Raw genomic sequence first — 6,000 nt, forward strand, 5'->3', positions numbered from 1 at the left:
TGCCAGGTATACAGATGTCCCCACAGTGCCAGGTATACAGATGCCACCACAGTGCCAGGTATACAAATGCCCCCCACAGTGCCAGGTATACAAATGCCCCTCACAGTGCCAGGTATACAAATGCCCCCACAGTGCCAGGTATACAAATGCCCCCACAGTGCCAGCTATACAAATGCCCCTCACAGTGCCAGGTATACAAATGTCCCCACAGTGCCAGCTATACAGATGCCCTCCCCCCTCACCTCCGTGCTGCTTACCGTGGGACACGGAGGAGAGCACGGCTGTCGTGTGGGAGCGGCGGCGTGTAGTACTTCAATCCAGCCGCCGGTTCGAGAGCCAATCAGAGCTCGCGGACCGGCAGCCGCGGCTCCTGATTGGCTGCCGGTCCGCGAGCTCTGTTTGGCTCACGGACCGGCGGCTGGTTTGAAGTACTACACGCCGCCGCTCCCACTCGACAGCCGCGCTCTCCTCCGTCTCCCTGTTCTGACAGCTGAGACACGCTGCCGCCGGACTGAGCGGCAGCGTGTCTCACTGACACAAGCTGGTGGGCCGGACCAAACGGCTTCGCGGGCCGTATACGGCCCGCGGGCCGGAGGTTCCCCACCCCTGCAGTACAGGGTTCTTAGACATGCAGGGAACCTTTATCACAGATGTCCGAAGGCGTGACCACGACAACAAAGGAAAGTTCAAAGGTTTTATTGAAACTCAGTTCACAAGCATATGTCGGCAGTTAGCAATAATAAGAACAGCGTATAAGTCACAGTTCCCAGGAGTATATATAGGCAGTCTCTAGGTGTGGTATAATTAAGCACAGTCTTGAAGGACTTGGAGATGATATGTCCTTACCAACACCGATGCACTGGGTAGCTGATGGGAAACAGAAGCTGATGACTGAACTGCCGGGAAATGCCGGATAGAACCGACACAGGTGGTGAGCTGTGAAATGGTGTCAGATACCAGTGTAATGGAAGATCAGACGCAGAAACACTTGTGATACTAGAGATCGATGACAGAGCACCGATGGTGACTTGGGATCGATGACGGAACACCGATGGTGACTTGAGATCGATGGCGGAACACCGATGGTTACTGGAGATCGATGGCAGAACACCGATGGTTACTTGGGATCGATGGCGGAACACCGATGGTTACTGGCAGAGCAGAGCACCGCTGGAAGTTGGAAGCTGGAAGCCGGTGTCGGGTAACTGCCAGTCACAGGGTGCAATGATGAGACACTGCAGAGTCAGGCTGTACTGCAGAGAAAGTCCATGGGAGGACTGCACACTGGAATTACTGAAGACAATTGAAGCACTGACAATCTTCCCAGCCCAGGAACAGGATATATATACCTGCTGGGAAGCACGTATTGGCTGGGCAATTAACCAGAGACCAGAGTGCAGCTGCTGGGTAATCAGACAGAGAGCAGAGTGCAGCTGATAGGCTGAAAGGTAACATGTGATTAGGAAAACATGGCTGCGCCCATGTTAGCTTTTGGAGGGAAAGTCTGTTTGTAAAACCAACAGAAAATAGCAGCGCTTAAGTGTACAAACTAGCAAACATAGATGGATTGAATGAAAAAAATTGACAACATTTATTAAAATACTCCAATAAAAACTAATAAACCATTTTCACCAACAAGGTTTTTAGATTGTAGTGTCCGTTCCTGTTCATAATAACTGGACCAATAATGGTATGGAAATATTTTTGAGAAACTGATAGCACAGTCCCAATGGTTACTTTACCGCTCTTGCACCGCTGAAGGAAAAAATCCCTTTGGAAAGTCCTTTAGTTAAGGGTTGAAGCCATGCTCATATGTCCTCACCAGATTGTCTGTGAAAATGGTTTATTAGTTTTTATTGGAGTATTTTAATAAATGTTGTAAAAAAATTTCATTCAATCCATCTATGTTTGCTAGTTTGTACACTTAAGCGCTGCTATTTTCTGTTGGTTTTATGTTTTCTTGGTGTTCACAGGATTGACTAATCCTGTGTTTTTAGCAGCAGCATTAGAATAGTGACCCTTTTTGCGCCCGAGCACCTATCTTGATAATTTTTCTTGAAAGTCTGTTTGTAACCTGCATGTGAAACTTAACCCTGATGCTGCCAGAATCACAGTGAGGAGACCTGAGACAATGGGATGCAGCGTGCTGCACGCAGACAGCACAGATGGAATCCGGGCTTGGAACGCTGGGACAGTCTCAGGAGGCATTTGGAAGGTAAATACTGATAAGGAATTACCTGGATCGTGACATGCGAATTTCACCACTTTATCAGAATCAGAAACTGAAAAACAATCATACGTAAATAACAAATATAGTAGTGGACTCAGGATACACCCCTGTGGAACACCAGTTCCTATCCGAACTTCACCAGACACAAACTTACCTAACTTCACTACTTCAGGCCTATCAGTCAAAAAATGTAAGATCCAATTGCACATAAACCTGTTTAAGCCTAAATTAAAAAGCTTAAAAACCAAAGATGCCGGTACTATTGTACTAAACGCAGAACTAAAATCCACAAATAAAATTCTAACACATGTCCCTTTCTTCACTAAGTGGTTCTGTGCCTGATGTAAAACAGTCAAAGCTGCATCATCTGTAGACCGGTTCTGCCTATAGGCAAATTGAAAAGGATCAAAGTTGGCAGAAAAATGGGATTTGATATGACTTAACATCAGGCGTTCGAAGCACTTCATAACTAACGACGTTAACACAATAGGTCGATAATCGTCTAAGCATTTGGGCGTGCCCTTTTGTAAGTACGGGAATAATTTTTGTAAACTTAAGACAATTTGGAATTTTACAGACCTGTAATGAGATATTAAATATTAACGTAAAAATCCCAGCTAGTTGATCACTGCATACTCAGAGATTTTTACCTTGAATCCCATCTGGGCCAGCAGCTTTACCTATGCTGACACCTCGAAGGCACTTCAGAACATCTTGTTCGTCCACAGGGACCTCACCAGATCTAATCTCAACAGTTTTGGCAATAGTCAAATTATTCCTATCAAATCTAGAATAAAAGATATTAAGATCTTCCGCTAAAATACTATTTTCTGCACTAGACTCCTCCTTTTGTGGTTTATAATCAGCAATATCTTGCAGGTTCCTCCACATACTCTTAGAATCATGACATTGTTTAAACTTATCCTCCATTCTATTATAAAACTACATTTTTGCCTTTTTTATCCCTCTCCTCAAATCTGCCCATGCTACTGAATAGGCGTCTTTATCCCCCCTTTTAAAAGTCCTATCCCTAGACTTTATTAAAGAACGTACTTCAGCATTCAACCAGGGTTTCTCATTTGCATAGACTTTAAAACACCGCTTAGTTGTTACACTCTCTACACAGCAATTTATATAACCTATCACCATAGTTGCTAATAGGTCAATAATATCTATGGCTCCACTTCTCATGGACTCCTCGATTAACAACTCCCAATTTGTGAATGCAAAGGTGTCCTGGAGCCTCTCTACAGCATTTTCAGGCCATACTAGGACAGATCTTCTAGCAGGCCTAACACGTCTGACTAAAGATTTATACATAGGGATCAGAAATAAAGAAGCATGATCTGATTTTCCAATATGCGGTAACACAACAGTCTCGTAAGCAAGATCCATATTAGTATACACTTGGTCCAAAGTATTTTCACCACGTGTGGGTACCTGAAAATGTTTATAAAATTTCGTTAGGACCGTTTGTAGATAAGACCGATTAAAATCCCCAGCTATAATAAAAGCAGCAGCTACATATTTTGACTGTAAACCAATTAACATATCATGTAAAGTGTCAAGTGCACAACCCACATTAGCCTTCAGACAAATATAAACAACCATTACTATAATAACTGAGTATTCTCTAGGTAAATAATAAGGACTACATTTAACCAGCCAATATTCTAAGTCCTCTGAGCAATAGGTTTCAATAAGGACAGCATTAGAACACACAGATTATTCACAAAAATACTAACCCCACCGCCTATAAGCTTCTCCGATGCACTAGTCCTATCTGCTCTAAACAAAGTCCTGTCCATATGGTCCAAAGCGGTATCAGGAACAGTCTCAGTCAACCATGTCTCAGTAAAAATTAAAAGAGAACCATTTCTCAGACAGTGCTTATTAGCTATTTCCATTTGGATATCATCCAATTTATTGGCCAGAGAACGCATATTATCCAAGAATAAACTAGGCAAAGGAGGCTTCACAGGGCAAAGCTGTAGTCTTACTTTCGTCTCTCCCTTCATGGGCACCGTTTCCAGCCTCCCACAAGGTCAGACCCCCAGCTCTCCTGTTGTGGTGGTATTGGTATTGACGGCCATGATGTCTTCCCCTTCCTTGGCTCGCCCAGCTCCCCCTCCTTCACCTGGGAGACCAGCCTCCCCTGCATAGCAGCCATGGCCGGGAGCACATGACCGCTTCCCTCAGCAGCAGCAGCAGCAGGGTCAGCGGGAGCAGCGGCCGCGGCTGGAAGCACATAGTCGCTTCCCGCAGGGCCAGCGATACCATCAGCCCCCGCTCCAGTGACCGCGGCCGGAAACACATAGCCGCTTCCGATACCATTCGCCCCCGCTCCAGCTCCGACACCGTAGGCCGCCTCCACTCCACCATCAACTGCTCCACCATCAGCAGCCTCCGCATCGCCATACAGGGCCCCTGATGTCACAATGCCGCACCGCAGCCCCAGCAAGACTTTGCCGGGGGTGAAGTAGTCCTCGTAATGCCGCTGCCCCATATACATGTTATGAAGAAAATAATATAGGTTGCTGTCGTTCCAGTAATACAGGAGCTCCGAGCCGCTGCATCTGAGCGCGCCGCCATGTTAGCAAGTCATGAGATTCTATATAATCCACTTTGGGATTTGATTACACTTTGTTTATTTCAGGTTCTAGCGTGACAATATGCAATACCAGGAAAGCTCAGAGTCGTGTATGGCGGTCGGAGGGGACGGACGCGTCCATTAATAAACATTACTGAAGAACGGGCTAGGTTTGGGACACAACAACTGAAGCGTTACCCTGCAGCAGAATCCCCTACCCGAGACCTCTCCCCTGGCCGCTGCTGGATGGCTCACCCCACCCTCATCATTAGCCCTGCCCACTGCCAGCTGCGAGAGGATCCAGGAGAGCTACACCCTGCCTGCTGATAGGTAGACCTGGATATGATTAGCATGTCACCCACTGTCGCAGTGTGCTGGGAAGCTAGGGGCACCAAACGGAAATTATATCTTGCCCCCACCAACCTAAAAAAGTTCTGACGCCCCTGTGTGCAATAAATAATATTTGTTCAAATAAAAAATCCATCATAAAACTATTAATTTTTTTGCAATTGCACTCTTTTTTCTGAGTGCTAGTCGCTCATTGGGTAAGCTACAGATGTTCCATTTTAATAAATGTGACAATCAGGGTTCCATATTAACATTAGTATATTGTGATTGTATATGGGCTGTTCCGGTGCTTCTTCAACCTTTATTCACAAGATGTGTGGGTTATTTTACTACACAAAAGAGGAAAACAAGTATAGTGTACAATGCGTGAGTCCAAAAACATACACTCAGTATGATAGCAAGTGTTAGGTGTTCCTCAGAAAGGGCTACAGAAAAGACAACGTAATATCTACTGTCACGTATGGTGGTGGTGGTATTGGCCATGATAAAGCCTTCAGGCTCATATTCACCCTTTATAAATGTGTTGTTTGCCTTGTACATTCATTTATAGTACAGTAATATGTACAGAAGTAGTGCCCAGTAATATATACAGTAGTAGTATTGCCCATTAATATGTACAGTAGTAGTGCCCAGTAATATGTACAGTAGTAGTATTGCCCATTAATATGTACAGTAGTAGTGCCCAGTAATATATACAGTAGTGGTGCCCAGTAATACTCATACAGTAGTAAAATTGCCCAGTAATATGTACAGTAATAGTGCCCAGTTATACAGTAGTAGTATTTCCCAGTAATATGTACAGTAGTAGTGCCCAGTAATATATACAGTAGTA

The 6,000-nt window shown here is 44.9% G+C and overlaps 1 long non-coding RNA gene across 1 annotated transcript in view; it reads left to right on the forward strand.

Annotated features, from left to right (window-relative positions):
• Positions 1-5,318, forward strand: part of LOC134996004 (uncharacterized) — a 94,845-nt gene extending 89,527 nt beyond the window's left edge. The window contains exons 4-5 of the long non-coding RNA XR_010198764.1: positions 2,107-2,215; positions 4,887-5,318. This is a non-coding gene — a long non-coding RNA (uncharacterized LOC134996004). The remainder of the gene's footprint in view (positions 1-2,106; positions 2,216-4,886) is intronic.
• Positions 5,319-6,000: the final 682 nt, after the last annotated feature.

This window comes from Pseudophryne corroboree, chromosome 1 (assembly GCF_028390025.1).
Source record: "Pseudophryne corroboree isolate aPseCor3 chromosome 1, aPseCor3.hap2, whole genome shotgun sequence".
Lineage (NCBI taxonomy): Eukaryota > Metazoa > Chordata > Amphibia > Anura > Myobatrachidae > Pseudophryne > Pseudophryne corroboree.